Below are 19,783 nucleotides of genomic sequence, written 5' to 3'. Positions count from 1 at the left end.
TTTTGAGCCTTACTGGTAGCTCTTTTCAATGCAATTGCTCCAATTATCTGTGAAGTTAATTCTACTGAAACTATGAAGTTTCAGTAATTAGGCCAACAGTATACCAGTGTTTAGTTAGTTGTATAGACAGGTTAAAGACACTCCCAGGGTAAAAAAAGACACATTACTCATTTGAAAGCTACAAGACTATCTATTCCATGAATTAAAAATGCAATACTTAACAATCATGTCAAAAAACTGTCTGATTCCAATATCTGACACAAAATAAATTTATACTCTTTTGTTAACCAATAATAATGACACCTACTTCATGAAATTATTGTAAGAATGAAACAAGGTATTTGTGGAAACACCTAGAAGATAACTGACCATATAATCAATAATCAATATTATACTGAGTTGATTTGAAAATGATACCTTCCTACTTGCCAAGACTATTTAACCAATAAATGAAAGATATCTAGGGGACAGATGTCATTAGGAACAGATTTTCTTATACAGGAAATTCACTGTGTAAGACAGTGTAAAAGATAGGCTGGAGGAAGTTGATACTAGAATAAAATATATATAATAATATGTCCAGGGACCAATAAGAGACCTTACTTCTTAGACTGAAAGCCATGTGTTGGATACTATTAGGATCTATAGATTAGGTAGTTAGAAGCTAAATTGTTAAGGCAGAAATAGGATTTAGAAATAGTGTGGGAGAAAATATGAAGGCTCCTGAGAAGGGGATACATGCTGATATTAGTGCTAAAAAAAGATTTGTCTGACAATGCAGGCTCTGCATTTCCTTGATATTTTAGTTTAACGCTTGTAAATGAAGGGTAATGAAATATGACTTATGGGGAAATTGGGAGGATTAATTACAGATGCTAATGTTTATAAAGAGCTTTAAGAAATGTTGAATTCAAAGTCTTATTGCATCTCAGTTCACAGCATTTGCATTCTTTCTCTTGTGAATATCTGTTCACATTTTCTGAAGCTACTTTATACTGAGCTCTAATAAAAGTAGTTTCTGAAAGCATTTAATGAAAAAGAGGCACCTGAGAAGAGCAAGTGGCAGGGTCAGACCACCTCAGTATAAGAAAGGCCATATTCCCATGATGAAAGGAAGAGTTTCTAGGAGAAGTAGACAGCTTTCCACTGTTTCTCTCACTAGTCATCCACCTCCTCACTTTTTCATTCTCAGACTCCAGAGACTCTCAGGTCACCCCATATGATAATTAATAGTTAACCATAGGAGTAATCCATAACTGATTAAGGAATCAAAATTGTTCATCAAATCTTTCCTATACATTTGATTATAATTAAAGTTATACATTCTTTTGGAATGACCAAACCATTTTTTACATTTTTACAAATCATTTTTACAAGGCAATTTAGAAATGTGATATATAATCTGTCCACATGAAAAATTCATCATACACAAAATACACGAGGCCCTTGAAAAGCACAAGTCTTTATTCCATGGATTTCTGATTCACTGACATAGATCATATTTATTAAGAAAGTATCCTCTGGGAATACAGAAACTTAAATCCCAGCTCTGCCACTTAATCACTGTTATAATACTATCCATAAAGAAATTCCTTTAAGCAACTAATATTATAAAGATATAGTATTTGTCAGGCATTATTCTTGGCACATCTGATTGTCAGTGGGTAAGTGAAACTAAAATGAAAGTTTAAATTTTTTTCATCTTCATACACATCTCTTATTTTTTGTATAATAAGTTTCTATTGCATTTATGACAAAATGTGTTAAAACTGAATTCAATATCATCATTCTTGCCCTCATTAATCCATTTTTCTTGGAAATATCACCTTCTTTCACATCATGGACTCATCCAACCAAACTATCTCCATGTATTTATGCTCTTAATTCTTGCCTTTTCATCATTAGCTTGCTTGTCTCAAAAAGTCATCCTTCACATTCTATCCCTATTCCCACTAATATAATCAAGGCTTAAATCAGGCATAACTATGTCAAGTGGCTGAGAGAGCTGTCCAGTTTGCTTTCTTTTCTTCATCTCTCATTTGATCAGTCTGCATCACTGTGCTCTTTGCTAAATCTAAAGAAAAATCATATGGTAATATTCAGTTCCAAGTTTCAACTCTACCACTTACTATTTTTGTTTTGGCCTTGTTAATGTCACTTAAAAATATTGTTTTAATGTCATCAACTTGAAAAGGAGCTATTACTAAGATATCACTATCTTCTCTCTTACCATTAATATTTTTGAAGTTGATCTTTTTTAAATAACTAGACTGGATTCATGATATTTATTATTGCCTCAGCTACATTTCCCCCACTATTGCATCATTGTGTGTTTTGATCTAAGAGGCAGGTTAACTTATAATAAGTTAGTAAGCTTTAACTTATTTATGGGATCTCCTTCCCCATAAATCTTTCCTCTAGTTACCTAATTAAGTATATATATACTGTATTTATTTACATAAATAATGTATTTATATATTTACATGAATATTGATTTACATAAATAAATTATATACATATATAAATTTTTTACCTCTAGTTCAAATATAATTTCTACTTTTTCCTTACAGTATTCTACAATAATGCAAACCATTCTCCTCTTTACAAATGCAATAATCTTTTCCCCCAAATCTTTTATCAGAATTCAACACATGATGAAAATTGTAGTACATTCCCATTTCAAAACTACTGAGATAGAGAATGGAATAATCTCGCCGGCTTTACTCATCTTGATTCATTGCACTAGGCTAAGGAGGGACGCAGCTTCCAGTAAAGCACAAGACTGCTTAGTACCTAAAAGCAAGTACGGTGCTCTACCAAGGAAGAAGGTGAGGGGATTTAGAATTGAGGTAATGTATTGTGTTTCTAAGAACCACAGGCTGTGTGCCACTAGCATGTTCCCAAATGCTTTATCAAAACTTTTGAGAGCTAGAAGAGGAGAAATAGAATTTATATTTGCATAGTTGCTTAGTGGAAGGAGATTTGGGTTACATATAAAAGTAATGGATTTTGTTTCTGACTCTGTATCTAATGTCTGTCTGCAATATCATTGCATCTCTTTTGATGCAATGATATTTGGTCAGTTTCCTCGTGTATTAATTAAGGTCTTGAGGAAAGGGAATTCAGTACATCACAGCTTTCTGATTTGAGTGTTTGTATGAAGAGTGAAACTATTCAGTGAGATAGAAAATATCATGGAAGGGTAAATTTTAGGAGATAACTGAATATGTGAAGAACTATTGGATATGAAGAACCTGTACAAATGGTTCAGTGGAATATTGATTGGCAGATGCCAATATTGCCCAGCACAGATATGTTAGTAAAGAAAATATATGTCATTTACAAAGTATATAATATGTGAAGCTACTGGCAGGGATGAAGTATTATTCTAGAGAGATTGAATACAGAGGTCTAACACCAACATAGAGCCATGGGCATAGTTAATGAAGACTACAGACTTTATTTGATATATATATATATATATATATTTAATTCAAAGTAATATTTCAGGAACTATTTTGGTATTTTTAACTATGTTTAATCTTTTTGTTTTATTCATCTCTTGACAAGTGTATACAACTGATATTTTGAGAAATGTTTTATCCTTAATGAATGCCAGAAATATATTTTGGAAAAAAATATTTACATGTAAACAATTTTGCCAATTACATTTCTTAATGTAAATGATCTTTTCATTGTACCTCATATTTTGCTTGCTTTTGGTTTCTGATTCCAGCACCCTTTGTTTGATGTCTCAGTTGCAAAATGTGATAAAGACATTATGCGATCAGATAGTTTTATTGTTACTGAAATAAGTTGCATATAAAGTGTGTAGAATTAGGGGGAAAATGAGGATAAAGACAAATCAACTGCTTGTTACAAATCAAATAACAAAATTATGAATAAAATTCTGAATTCCATGACTGCAAGAAAATTCCCAAAACTCTACCATTAAATTTTGTGGGAAATAAAGAATTAGTTATGGGTTAATGATTTCATGTTTTAAGTTTGATCTTTCCTGTCATTAATCTTTCATTATTAGGCATACGGTATGTTGTTAAACAAACATACACTTTTCTTCTTTTTAGTGACTATTTAAAAAACTCCATATCCATGGAAAGATACCAGGTAGTAGAAATTTGTTAATTTATTCATCCATGTCTCCATGCATTTTTTCAAAAACATTATTACAACTTTATGAGTATTAGGAAGGTAAACTTGTTTGCTTTTTCCCTTTATTCAAGAGCTGTCCAGCAGACTACTTAATGTATAGTTCATACAGTAAATGCCTATATAGTGGAAGAATAAATAAAAGTAATAATTAATAATAAATACACGTTTACACTATTAACTATAATGTAATGTGATAGATTCTATAATAAATATCAGAATAAATTACTATGAAAATACTATAGTTATAAGGAGGCTTCAGAAGAGGATAGGACTACTGAAAGATCAAAAAGTCAGTCATATAAGGTGTATATACACTATTTAAAGATGTGAATAAGAGTAAATATGATGAATTAATAACTGGATATAGGTAATACTTGATCCAAAATGGCTTGTACAAGAGGCTTTGTTTATTGTATTCACTTCTTACTTTTAAAACATGTGTGTTCTTCAATTTCATTAAGTCTTGCATTTCTTGACAAGACCATGATTTAGTCAAAAAATCCACCTGGAGAGAAAAATGCAAAAAATAAAGTAGATTTCCTGTACACGTGAAGGATCTAATAAACATTTCTAACAATATAAAGCACTTTATAAAGCATAGATGTGTTGTGTAAACAGGAAATAGCAGTCATTAGTCAAACAAAATAAGTACTTAGAAAATTTTACTACAAGAGGAAGGAGACTCTTACTCATCCCATGAATATACAAATCATTCATGCTTACAGCAGATACTTGAGTAATTATGTGAAGGCTTTCCCTTTCTTTTCCTTCCTTTTAAAAAACTGTGTTGATATTCCTTTGTGTTGTGACTATACATAAGGTACCAGCACACTAACTATGCTTGGATATCATTAAGCAGATTAAATTGAATGATAAAAGCTCTTTCTAATAAAATGAACATGATTTTCTTTCTTGTTAACTATATTAAACAAAATCCTCTCTTGGGATTAAGTCATTAAATTTATCCTCTCAACCTATGAAATAGAGACATTAGACATTCAACTTGATCAATATAAATGTCCAATTAAGGCAATTCTGAACTAAATACTTTTCCTGTTCAAATGCTATTTGGTTCACTTGATCTACCAAGACTGCAATAAGAATGGGAGCATCATTATTTTACCTTGTATGTATTGCAAAGTGAAGCAAAAATAAGACTCATAACTGTCTCTTAATCCTATTTTTACCTATTTTTATTAAAATATAATTGACATATAATATTATATTAGTTTCAGTTGTACAATGTAATGAGACAATACGTGTAAATATTGTGAAATGATCACCAAAATAAGTCTAGTCAACATCCATCGCCATATATAGTTACAATTTTGTTTTCTTGTAATGAGAACTTTCAAGATTTAGCCTCTTAACAACTCTGAAATATACAATACAGTATCATTAACTATAGCCACCATGGTGTACATTACAGCCTCATAACATTTATTATATAACTGGAGGTTTTTATCTTTTGACCACCTTCTCGCATTTTGCCCACCCCTATATCCCCACCTCTGGCAACCACCAATCTGTTTTCTTTATCTATGTGTTCATTTTGCTTGTTGGTTGATTTGGTTTTTAGATTTCATATATAAGTGAGATCATATGTTATTGGTCTTTCTATGTCTGAATTATGCCCTCAAGGTCTATCCATCTATCCACAAATGGCAAGATTTCCTTCTATCTTATGAATGAATAATATTCCATTGCATATATATGCATATATATTTATGTATATATATATATACAAAATATACATATCCTTTATCCATTCATCCATCAATGGACACGTAGGTTGTTTCCATATATTTTGACCGGCTTTACTAGTTTCCCAAAGAGGGTACAATTGAATGCCTAAATGCCTAATCCCCAAGGAATTTAAATATTACTGCATGATGAGAAGAGAAAACACAAATATCTACAATCCAGGTAGATAAAATATAAGGTCATAAAGGCCACTGGTGGATCGAAGAAGTGGACTTTTGTTTTCTTTTGTGTTTTTAATTTTCTTTTGGTGAGAGCAGGGACAATATGGAAATTGATGGAGATCACTGTTCACACTCATTATATGAAATACAACCAAATAAATCTTGACAAAGCATAGCTATTTAAATATGTCCTTATCCAGGCATTGGTTTCCCATTGACCTCACAATTGAGTGAAAAGCATTTCTTAAAATTAATTAATTAGTTTATTTATTTTTGGCTGCGTTTGGTTTTCGTTGCTGCCCACGGGCTTTCTCTAGTTGCAGCAAGTGGGCGCTACTCTTCATTGCAGTGCACTGGCTTCTCATTGAGGTAGCTTCTCTTGTTGCCGAACACAGGCTCTAGGCACGCAGGCTCGGTAGTTGTGGCACACGGGCTTAGTTGCTCCACGGCCTGTGGGATCTTCCTAGACCAGGGCTCGAACCCATGCCCCCTGCGTTGGCAGGTGGATTCTTAACCACTGTGCCACAAGGGAAGTCTGTGAAAAGCATTTTGAAAACATAAATTTTGTGAAAGTTTTCTCAGGCAGGAAAATCTTCCAAGAAAGAGAATGTAGTAAGTATTGAATGAGTGATGAATTTTATGCCATTTCAAGGGTAAAACAAAGTGCTTGAAATGTAGCTTAAACAAAAATTTTGAATGAGGAAAAATTTAAATGAATCCACATATATACCAGTTCTAGTGTGCTTCATTCATTTTCATAGATTAAAATTTCCATCTGAAATAATTTTCCCTCAGCCTGAAAAATAATTTTAAATAGGCTTTGTAGTGTAGTATTGAAAAAACATATCACTTTGGTTGTATTCTATTTTCTATTATTTTTTAAGGATATTTTGAGCATATACAGAATTATCATTGACATTTTTTTTCTCCTCAGCACTTTAAATATGTCATTCCATTGTCTTCTGGAATACATTTTTTGGAGGCAAGGAATCCACAATGTTTTTTGTTTGTTTCCTCGTATATAATGTATCATTCTCCCCCTTGGCTGTGATTCCTTTACTTGTTGTTTTTTTAGTGATTTGATTATTATGTGCTTTGTGTAGTTTTCGTGAAATTTGGAAACATTTTTGATCATTATTTCTTCAAAAATTTTTCTTCCCAATTCTCTTGTAATTCTGAAACTCATATTGTTCACATATCAAACAATTTGAGATTTTTCCCATGTGTCTTTTAATCTATGTTCATTTTTTTTCAGCCATTTTTCCTCTATTCTTGAGTTTGGACAGTTTCTATTGCTATGCTTTCAACTTCACTGAACTTTTCTGTAAAGTGTCTAATCTCTTCTTCAGTCCAACTAGGTAAATTATTTTTTATTGCAGATATTTTATTTTTCTCTTTAGAAGCTACATTTGTTTTTATGCAGCTCCCATTTTTCTCTTCATTGTATTCATATTTACTTAATGACCTAAAAAACCTTATAGTTGATTTCTCTTTAAAACCTTGTCTGATTATTACTTCATCTTTCTCAGTTCTAGGATTTTAAATTAACTGATTTTTCTTTTGGTTATAGGCCATAACTTTTGCTGGTCATGTTTAATGATATTTGATTGGATGTCATACATTGTAAATATTTTTCTTCAAATGTCTAGATTTTTGTTTAAAGAGTGTTGGGTTTGTTTGTTTTTAAACCAAATTTCCTAACTGATCAGACTAATCTTTTAAAATTATGTTTTTGTGGGTCTAAAGTAGATTTTAATATAGGCACTCAGACTACTTAAAACTTTCTTTTAAAGTGTGGTTTAATTGAGTAGCTACTGAATGCATTAGGTGAATCCTTAAGACTTTCCACTCTCGCTGATCAGAAATGAAATGTCTCTTAAACTTGTATAAGCTCCCCAGTAGTTTTATCCTGGTGGCTGTCTTTTGCCAGGGTTTGTGAATTCTCACCCTACACATTCACATCTTCATATTCACCCAAGAATACAAAAGGACACTTATACAGATTTATAAAACTTTTTCTTTTCCTGAATAGAGCGCTTATCTCAACAAATCCCAGCCACTGGAACTTCTCAATCTTGGATTTATCTTTACATAAATCCAAAATTGACATTTATGTAAATAAATCTCAATGGATCAAGAAGGTCATGTTATATATTAATTCCCCTCCCTGTGCTAGGCTCTGGCAAATTAATTTAGGTAAAAGCTGGAACAATTTGAGCAATCATGTAATTTGTTTCCCATCTTTCAGGAGGAATATATTTTTTGCAGCCAATTGTCCAAATTATAGAAATAGTTGTTCCATATTTTTTCCAGTTTACTAGGTATTTACAATTGAAAGACTAGCTGATACCAGTTATTTAGTCATTTCCAGAAGCAGAAATTTAGTTTTATGAGTAGCATTAAATCAAATCTGTTGTACAAATATAAAGCCTTATACAACTGCATTGGCTGAACAATTAGGAGGGAAATTTTTGTTGTTATTATCTTGAATGATAATAACAAGAATGATAATGTGAGCCCCATATATTATGTTATTATTAGCAATTTGTCAATACAAAGGATGTTAACATAACTAATCCTTCAGATGTCATCCAGCTAGCAAAGTATTCACACAAACCAGGAAGTACAGTTGCATGAAAGGATAAATGAGACAGCTATATTTGTAAAAAATGGTGAAGAAATTGGTGGGAAAAGATACGTCTGAGTTCTACTGAATAACAAGAGCAACAAGAACAAAAAGAATAATATTATTATCAACAGAACCCATGTCATCCAAATGATGGTAATAATGGTAAATTTGTAAGGCCAAAGTCTTTATATGATCTATGTATATGTAGCTTCTATAGTGCCAGTTAAGAGGATTTTTCACATGGAGGTATTGAATGATTATGACTTGATATATTTTTTATAATCTTTGAAAATACATAGATCTTTAAAGATAGGATTTTAATTATTTTATTGAACATATAGACTACAGAAATAATCTATTTTTGTTGAAAAATAGATAAAAATAGAAAGTAGTTGTTCATTAACTAATTTTTGACAAATGAACTGTGATGGCTTACGAAATTCAAATCCAAGATTTATTGCACATTTCTGATGCTTTAAGATAAGTTTAGTGAACTTAATATATGCAGCTCAGTTTAAGGTTTATAGGTTAGTGTGTGATAGACAAGGTTAAGATGAAAGTGAGTTACAGTGGAAATTAGCTGAATTATCTATTCAAAAATTTCTAAAATGTTTACAGTGATTTTCTACTTCCTGTTTTTTTAAAAGATGCTAATGGATTTAATTGATCATTTTCTTAATGCACATATTCAAAATAATACCCTCAAGTTATCTTAACCCAAGTTAATATAGAGAATAAAATAAGAATTATTCTTAATTTTTTGTTATATTTATTTCTGCATCATTTTATTTAATTTTTTAAAATTTAAACTAAAAAAAAATACAGTTCACCCATTTCTCCCAGGCTCCACCCCCTGCCTCTTGCAACTACCAATCTGTTCCCTATATCTATGAGCTTGGAGTTTTTTGCTTTGTTTTGTTTTGTTTTTTTACATTCCACACGTAAGAGAGATCATACGTTTCTTGTCTTTATCTGTCTGGCTTATTTTACTTAGCATAATGTCCTCAAGGTCCATCCATGTTGTTGCAAGGGAAAGATTTCCTCCTTTTTTATGACTGAATAATATTTCATTGTATATACAGTTGACCCTTGAGCAACATGGGTTAGAACTGCAAGAGTCCACCTAAATGTGGGTTTTTTTCAATAAATGTGTATTACTGTTTTACATGATACACAATGGATTGAATCCGCAGATATAGAACCTCAGATAAGGAGGGATGACTGTAAAATTAAGAGCAGATTTTCTACTTCACAAGGGGTTGGCATCCCTAAGCTTATCTTTTTCAAAGCTCAACTGGATATATCACAAATTCTGTATCCATGCATCCATTCATGGACACTTAGGTTGTTTCCATATATTTACTATTGTAAATAATGCTCCAATGAACATGGGGGTGCACATATTTATTTAAATTAGTGTTTTTCTTTTCTTTGAATAAATACCCAAGAGTGTAATTTCTGGGTCAAATGATAATTCTATTTTTAATATTTTGAAGAAGACTAAACTGCTTTTCATAGTGGTTGCACCAGTCTACATCACACCAACAGTACACAAGGTTTCCTTTTCTCTACCTCTTTGACAACACTGTTATTTGTTGTCTTTATGAGAGCAGTCGTTCTAACAATGAGGTGACATCTCTGTGTCGTTTTGATCTGTATTTCTCTGGTGATTAATGGTATTGAGCATCTTTCCATGAATCTGTTGGCCATCTGTATCTCGTCTTTGGAAAAATGTCTAATTAGATCTTCTGCTCATTTTTTAAGTGAATTATTTGGGGTTTTTTGTTGCTAGTATGACTTCTTTATATATTTGGGATATTAGACCCTTATCAGATATATGATTTGCAATTATTTTCTCCCATTCAGTAGGTTTCCTTTTCATTTTGTTGATGGTTTTCTTTGCTGTGCAGAGCTTTTTGTTAGTGTGATGTAGTCCCACTTGTCTATTTTTGCTTTTGCTCCTTTTGCTTTTGATATCAAATTAAAAACTCAGTGGCAAGACCTGTGTTAAGAGCTTAATGCCTATGTTTTATTCTAGGAGTTATGGTTTCAGACTTTATTTTGAGTTAATTTTTGTGGATGGTGTAAGGTAGTGGTTCAATTTCATTGAGCCAAATATTGAACCATCTTTGAATCCATGGAATAAATCCCACTTGATCATGATTCATAATTCTTTAGTGTATTGTTGAATTTGGTTTGCTAATATTTTGCTCAGGTTTTTCATTTCTATGTTCATCAGAGATATTGGCCTGTAGTTTTTTTGTGGCATTGCTGTCCAGTTTTGATATCAGGGTAATGCTAGCCTGGTACAATGTGTTAGGAAAAGTTGCCTCCTCTTCTATTTTTTGGAAGAGTTTGAGAAGGACTGGCATTAATTCATCTTTAAATATTTGATAGAATTCACTGGTAAAGCCATCTGGTTCTGGATGTCTGTATGTTGGGAGATTTTTGATTAGTAATTCAATCTCCTTGCTAATAATCAGTCTGTTCAGATTTTCTATTTCATCATAATTCAGTCTTGGTAGGTTGTATATTTCTGGAAATGTATCCATTTTTTCTAGGTTGTGCAATTTGTTGGCATATAATTGTTCATAGCTGTCTCTTATGATCCTTTGTATTTGTGATCATATCAGTTTTAATATTTCTTTTTAATTTCTGAATTTATTTGAGTCCTTTGTCTTTTTCTTCTTGGTGAGTCTAGCTAAAGGTTTGTCAACTCTTTCTATCTTTTCAAAAAAACAATTATAATTTCAATGATCTTTTCTATTGTCTTTTTAGTGTCAATTTCATTATTTTCATTTATTTTTCTCTAATCATTGTTATGTTTTTCTTCTACTAACTTTAGGCTTTGTTGCTTCTTTTTTATTGTTCTTTGAGGTATGAATTTTGGTTACTTATATGAAACTTTTCTTATTTATCACTTATTTAACACTGTGAATTTCCCTTGTAGAACTGCTTTTGCTGCATCCCGTAAATTTTGGTAGGTTGCATTTCCATTTCTGTTTGTTTCAAGGCTTTTTTTGATTTCTCTTTTTATTTCTTCTCTGACCTATTGGTTGTTCATATTGTTTAATCTCTACATATTTGTGGATTTTCCAGTTTTTTCCATGTAAATAATTTCTAGTTTCATACCATTGTGACCAGAGAGATGCTTGATATGATTTCAGTCCTCTTAAATTTATTGACTTGTTTTTTTGCCTAACATTTGATCTAACTTGGAAAATGTTCTCTATAAACTTGAGAAGAGTATGTATCTTGTTGTTTTTGGATAAAATGTTCTGTAAATATGTCAAGTCCATCTGGTGTAATGTCATTTAAGGCCAATGTCTTCTTATTGATTTTCTGTCTGAATAATCTTTCTTTTGATGTAATTAGGATATTAAAGTCCCCTACTATTATTGCATTGCTATTTCTCCCTGTATGTCTGTTAATATTTCCTTTACATATTTAGGTGTTCCCATGTTAGGTGCATAAACAGTTACAAATATTACATTCTCTTATTGGATTGACCCCCTTATCATTGTTTAACACCCTTCTTTGTCTCTTATTAGTCTTTATTTTAAAATCTATTTTGTCTGATATAAGTATATATACTCCAGATTCTTTTGGTTTCCATTTGTATGGAATAACTTTTTCCATCCCTTAACTTTCAGTCTTTGAGTATTCTTACACCTAAAGTGTGTCTCTTGCAGGTAGCATATAGATGGGTCTTGTTTTTTATCCATTCATACACTCTATACCTTTTTGTTTGGAGAATTTAGTGAATTTACATTTAAAGTAATTATTGACAAGTATGTGCTTATTGACATTTTGTTCATTGTTTTCTAGCTGTTTTTGCAATTTCCCTGTTTTCCTTTCTATTTCTCTTGCTCTCTTCCTTTGTGGCTTGATGACTTTCTTTAGTGGTATGCTTATATTCCTTTCTCTTTATCTTTTATGTATTTAATATAGGTTTTTATTTAGTGGTTACATTGATGCTATACATATATATACTTATATATTATATATATAGCCATCTATTTTAAGTTGATAACAACTTCAGTTTGATTCCATTCTAAAGCCAATATTTTCAATTTCCTCCCACGTTTGATGTTTTTGATGTCACACTTTACATCGTTTTATCCTGTGTATCCCTTAAATAATTATTGTAAGCATAGTTATTTTTACTTTTATCTTTTAACCTTCATATTAGATTTATAAGTAATTAATCCACTAAGTTTACTATATATTTACTTTTCCAGTGAGATTTATTCTTTCATATGTGTTATTAGCCTACTATTCAAAGCTGTACCAGATATATCATCCCATTTTTAACATTCACAAGTACATACTTTACTTGTACGTATTTTTATTTATTTAACAAATACATACTAGGTATGCCAATTGATGACCTAGACTTTATTATTTTCCACAATTTCAATATGAGGAAACTAAGGCATGAAAGGTGATATGCTTGTACAAGGTCACACAAGTAGTAGATGGTAGAATTAGCATTTGAATCCAGGCAATCTTGTTTTAAAATAAATCCCTTCAACTACTACACAACATAGGTATAAACTGTCAATCAATCTTCCAAAGCAATCTTTAGGTAAACAGACACACCCTGACAGTGCTCTCATATGGAAGAGGAAGATAAATTACAAACTGGATGAGCAATGCTCTCAAAACTTTTTCTAGATTAGTTATGTGTGTGTGTTGACCATTCAAGGACAGTTTCACAGACGTTCTGTGGTTTCTTTCCAAAGATAAGTTCAAACCTCCTTTGATTTCTTAAAAAAAAAAAATACATTGAATTATATCTCTAAATATATGTTCTCTTCTATTATGTTTTTTCTTCTCTGAGGATTACAAATATTTGTACTTGCTATTCACTTTGTCTATTTTCTATATATATCACTTTCTCTGTAGATGTTTATTTTACATATTTACTTTTCTCTCTCTAGACCTTGTTTGCATATTCATTGTTTTTTGGCAAGGTTAGGCTTTAAAAATGGGATTTTAATATTTATTTCCCCTACCAGCTATCATATATCTTATTTATTAACAGGGAAGTAAAGTATTTCAAGAATTTAAATCTCACAAGTCTCATTTCTGGGCAATTAAAATTTAATAAAGCAAGTATTGAAGTACATTCCAACTTAGTTAAAGACATATTTCAAAATCTTATTTATATTTTGGAAAGTTAATGCATGCTGTTCTATGTAATATTGTTTATAAATTTGGATTCTTTTTATATGATTAAGAATCATTCATTCTTATTCTTATATAAACAGAGTTAAATTGAGGAGAGTGTTTAAGGAGTGTGCAACTCAGATTGGGACTTGAACCCATGGGCCAGGACTCGAACCCAGCCAAAACCCAGATTGAGACTTGAACCCATGGTCTTTTAACTGAGATCACACATCTAGTCTCAAGACTTAATGAAGCTCAGGTTCTTGATGTCTTGTCACAGAAAGAATACAGTGAGAGACAAAGTGATAAGTAAGACATGGATTTATTTAGAGAGAAACACACTCCACAGGCAGAGTGTGGGTCATCTCAGAAGGCAAGAGGAGCACCAGGGTATGGGGTTGCTGGTTTTTATAGGGGTAGGTAATTTTATAGGCTAATGAATGGGATGTATATTCCAGCTATTTCAGGGATGGGGTAGGAATTTCCAGGAATTGGGCCACCACCCACTTTTTGACATTTATGGTTGGCCTTGGAACTGTCATGGCACCTGTGGGTGTGTCATTTAGCTTACTGATGTATTATGATGAGGATATACTGGGGCTCAAGGTCTAGTAGAAGTCGGTTTGTCCGCCATCTTGGACCTATTTGGTTCTAATCATTTTATGCTGTGTCCTCGGGCTATGTCAATCTTTTTTTTTTTTCAGTATGTGGGCCTCTCACTGTTGTGGTCTCTCATGTTGTGTAGCACAGGCTCCGGACGCAGACTCAGCAGCCATGGTTCATGGGCCCAGCTGCTCCGTGGCATGTGGGATCTTCCTGAACCAGGGCATGAACCCGTGTCCCCTGCATCGGCAGGCAGACTCTCAACCACTGTGCCACCAGGGAAGCCCCATGGGCTATGTCATTCTTTTAAAGGTTGTGCCCTGCCTCCTTCCCTCCTGTTTCAGTATTCAAGATAAATACTCCTTACTTCATTTTATCAATTTTATGAAATATTTACAATTATAAACTCTTGGTGCTTTTTCTGAGCTTATAATACTCAAAGTTTTTATTTTACTTTTATTCAAAATTAATTATACTTATTTATTAAAAATCAATCTTCTATGATTTCCACCTTTATTTTACATATCTATTTTATATATGCATTTAATTTTAGTCTTTCCTCATTAATCTGTCATTCTAGATTTATAATCATTTATGCTGTCTATTACTTTACCCAATTTGTCATCAACCTTCTGGCATTTCTAATGGGAATGCGTGTCTCATTTAAAGTGGTGAGTTTTTAAAGAAAAAGTGGTGTAAAAATGAGTTTAAGTTTCTGCCATAAAATTTTTTTGATTTTTTCCCCTTGTAATTTTACAATCATGTAGTTTTTTCACTAAGTTAACATAGTATAAGTTTCAAATTCTATTTCAATTTGATATTAAGAACCATTGATATTCTTTGAAATATTAATACTGATAATGTTGGAATTTCAAAAATATTCAAAAAATATTACCAATACGGGAAAAGTTGATGTCATGTATGGAAGTACCAGGTTTACAGTTTCATCAGAAATTATATATATAAAAGAATCTCAGATTAGAAGTCTCCATGACCTTTAGTTAAAACACTAATTTAGGTCTCTGCTTGAATACTACTTTTACTGAGAAGCTTATTGCCTCTTATACCAACTTTTCCTTAACCAAATTTCAAGCAAATGATCATGTAGCAATACTGTCAAAATGGCAATGAATAAGATTCAGAGCTACAAAGATTATCAAGAACCAAAGCTTGGAAAGCTGAGTTTTACTTCTGGATTAGTTATTCACTAGCAAATGTATCAGAAAACATCCCTCCACTGGACTCTTCAGTGAAATTGTCTGCCAGGAAATCCTCACTGTCTTTTATTGTAGGTGTTCATTCTCATCAGTCTTGGTTTATTGCTCTTGAAACAATGATTTAAAACTTATGTAGAAGTAGACTTCAGTTGAAAATGCCTTCATTTCACTTAGGACCAAAGGACCCCAGACCATGTCAGGCTAGATTAATGTAGTCACATTATTAAACATCTCAGAATGACCATTTTAAAACATGATTTGACTTGATTATGCATAAACATCAAAGTTGTGCACAAATATCAACTGCTATAGGAAAAGCCTCATTTATAACTCTTTTAACCTATCTTTTGACAAAAGAATCATACAAAACTCTTCAGTATACAAACATATTTATTATCAAATTCTCCAAATTAATCTAACAAAATTACTTTTTCCATTGCCTTATCTTACCTTTGTTCAATTGTCTTGAATTATTTATGACAAAATCTGAAGGTATTAGACCTACTCTTATTTTTTTATCATTTTATTTTTTAATTACATTTTATTTTTGAAGTCCACAGAATCACATGAACTCTAATATCAAGAACAAATAACTTCACTAGCAAATTCATTAACTGAGTTCCAGAATCAATAGTTCAAGAGGTTACTGCTCTTCTTGTTTCATAGTGTACTGCTCTTCTTGTTTCACTGAACATGTAAGTTGTCTGCAATTGTTCTCCTCTCTAAATTGTTAAATATATGTTTTGAGTGGAATTGTGACCCTGGAATGTCTTTATCAAGTGTCTAGTTTACTGAATGTAAATGCAGAGGCATACTTTTTGAGGATTATGTCAAAACACATGAACTGAAATTGAAGTTTACATTTACAAAACACTGCTAAAAAAGTTTGGCAAGTAAGTATGTTAAAAGGATGTGTTGAGGGCTTCCCTGGTGGCACAGTGGTTGAGAGTCTGCCTGCCGATGTAGGGGACATGGGTTCGTGCCCCAGTCCAGGAAGATCCCATATGCCACAGAGCAGCTGGGCCCATGAGCCATGGCTGCTGAGCCTGCGCATCCAGAGCCTGTGCTCTGCAATGAGAGAGGCCACAACAGTGAGAGGCCCATGTACCACAAAAAAAAGGATGTTCTGTGGGCCTGGTGAAGGGACAAGAGAAGCAAGGTCAGAGCCCAGATAGATTCAATCACAAGGAGTAAGTAATACACCCTTGGTTGTCATATGACAACTCAACTTTTTACTACTATGAACAAGAGATAACCTGGATATATTTTCACATTCCTTTACCAGTCTAAATTACCAACTGTATGTTAGTTGCTCAACCACAATGCCTAAACAAAGACAGTAAAAATGCCTCTGCAACCTATGTTTGAATAGAACACCTTGTAATCAAGACTGTTAGCATTAAGTTACAATATCAGAGCAAAAAATCTTACATCAACTCTTTTATGGATATTTCTACAACTAATTTTCATCTGAGGAAATTTGGACAAAGATATCCACATTTCCTACATGATTAAATCTTAATCCTTGGCTCCAAAAAAAAAAATTATATATATATATATATATATATATATATATGTACACACACATATATATGCATATATATATAAAACAGAGAAAAAATAGCATCTGAATAACTGAATGAAAAACTTATTGTGGGCAAATGAATCCAATTAAATATTTGATTAAGAATATCATCAGTAATTTAATAAGAAATTTTTGATTTATACCAGTAATTACAAAGGGTAGATTGCACCTAACAGTCATCTAAACCGACCAGTAATCATTTTTAATTAGGTTTTGATGGGACTGGAAGCTGTAATGATAAAGATAAAAATATGGGATGTCCACTTATTTTTATCTGAGTTATTAAAAATGCTCTATTACTTAAATACAAATCAAAATTTTTCAAGTGGGTGAAGATTTTTTTGAAAGATTGTGATAGTAAAAATAATCGACAGTTTTGTGGAAGTTTAAGTAATATTAGAATTGCAGCTTATACTGCAACATCTAACCAAAGCAATCTCCCCGGGAGAATACACAGTGCACCTCAGGCTGTTTCAACATCAGGCCAGCCTCTGCTGCCACAAACTCGCCCCACATCCATACCCCTCCCTCCACCTGGCCTGAGTGAGTCACAGCACCTGAAGCAGCTGCTCCATTAACCCCATCCTGTCTGAGCAAAGAACAGATGCCCTCATGCAACCTACACACAGAGGCAGGCCCAAATCCAAAGCTGAAACCCAGGAGATGTGCAAACAAAGAAGAGAAAGGGAAATTTCTCTCAGCAGCCTCAGGAGCAGCAGATTAAATATCCACAATCAACCTGATGTACCCTGCAACTGTGGAATACCTGAATAGGCAACGAATCATCCGAAATTGATGAGGTGGACTCTGGGAACAAAGATATATATATATATATATATATATATATATATATATATATATATATATATATATAATTTTTTTTCCCCTTTTTTTCTCTTTGTGAGTGTGCATGCATATGCTTCAGTGTGTGATTTTGTCTGTATAGCTTTGCTTTTAGCATTAGTCATCGGGTTCTGTCTGTCCATTTTCTTTTCCTTTTTTACATTTCAAAAAATTTTCTTAATAATTATTTTTTATTATAATAACGTTATTATTTTATTTTACCTTCCCTCTTTCTTTCTTTCTTTCTTTCTTTCTTTCTTTCTTTCTTTCTTTCTTCTTTCTTTCTTTCTTTCTTTTTCTCCCTTTTATTCTGACCCGTGTGGAGTACAGGCTGTTGGTGCTCCAGTCAGACATCAGGGCTCTGCCTCTGAGGTGGGAGGACCAAGTTCCAGAAACTGGTCCACAAGAGACCTCCCAGCTCCATGTAATATAAAATGGCAAAAATCTCCCAGAGTTATCCATCTCAACGCCAAGACCCAGCTCCACTCAAAGACCAGCAAGCTACAGTGCTGAACACAATATGCCAAACGACTAGCAAGACAAAAACACAACCCAATCCATCAGCAGAGAGGTCAGCTAAAATAATAATAAGGCCACAGACATCCCAAAACAAACAACCAGACGTGGACCTGCCCACCAGAAAGTAAAGATCCAGCCTCATTCACCAGAACACAGGCACTAGTCCCCTCCACCAGGAAGCCTACACAACCCACTGAAACAAACTTAGCCACTGGGGAGAGACACCAAAAACAACGGGAACTATGAACCTGAAGTGTGAAAAAGGAGACCACAAACAGTAAGTTAAGCAAAATGAGGAGACAAAGAAACACACAGCAGATGAAGGAGCAAGATAAATACACACCAGACCTAACAAATGAAGAGGAAATAAGCAGTCTACCTGAAAAAGCATTCAGAATAATGATAGAAAAGATGAACCAAAATCTTGGAAATAGAATGTAGATAATACAAGAAACGTTTAACAAGGACCTAGAGAATGAAAGAACAAACAAACAGTGATGAACAACAAAATAAATAAAATTAAAAATTCTCTAGAATGGACCAATAGCAGAATAATTGAGGCAGAAGAACGGATAAGTGACCTGGAAGATAAAACAGTGAAAATAACTACTGTAGAGCAGAATAAAGAAAAAAGAATGAAAAGATTTGAAGACAGTCTCAGAGACCTCTGGAACAATATTAAATGCACCAACATTCAAATTATAGGGGTCCCAGAAGAAGACGAGAAAAAAAAAGGGACTGAGAAAATCTTTCAAGAGATTGTAGTTGAAAACTTCCCTAATACAGGAAAGGGAATAGTTAATCAAGTCCAGGGAGCACAGAGAGTCCCATACAGGATAAATCCAAGGAGAAACACGCCAAGACACATATTAATCAAACTATCAAAAATTAAATACAAAAAAAAATATTAAAAACAGCAAGGGAAAAACAACAAATAACACACAAGGGAATCCCCATAAGATTAACAGCAGATCTTTCTGAAGAAACTCTGGAAGCCAGAAGGGAGTGGCAGGACATATTTAAACTGATGAAGGAGAAAAACCTACAACCAAGATTACTCTACCCAGCAAGGATCTCATTCACATTTGACAGAGAAATTAAAACTTTTACAGACAAG

The sequence above is a fragment of the Phocoena phocoena genome, chromosome 5 (assembly GCF_963924675.1).
Source record: "Phocoena phocoena chromosome 5, mPhoPho1.1, whole genome shotgun sequence".
Classification (NCBI taxonomy): Eukaryota; Metazoa; Chordata; class Mammalia; order Artiodactyla; family Phocoenidae; genus Phocoena; species Phocoena phocoena.
Note: the sequence above shows the minus strand (reverse complement) of the source record.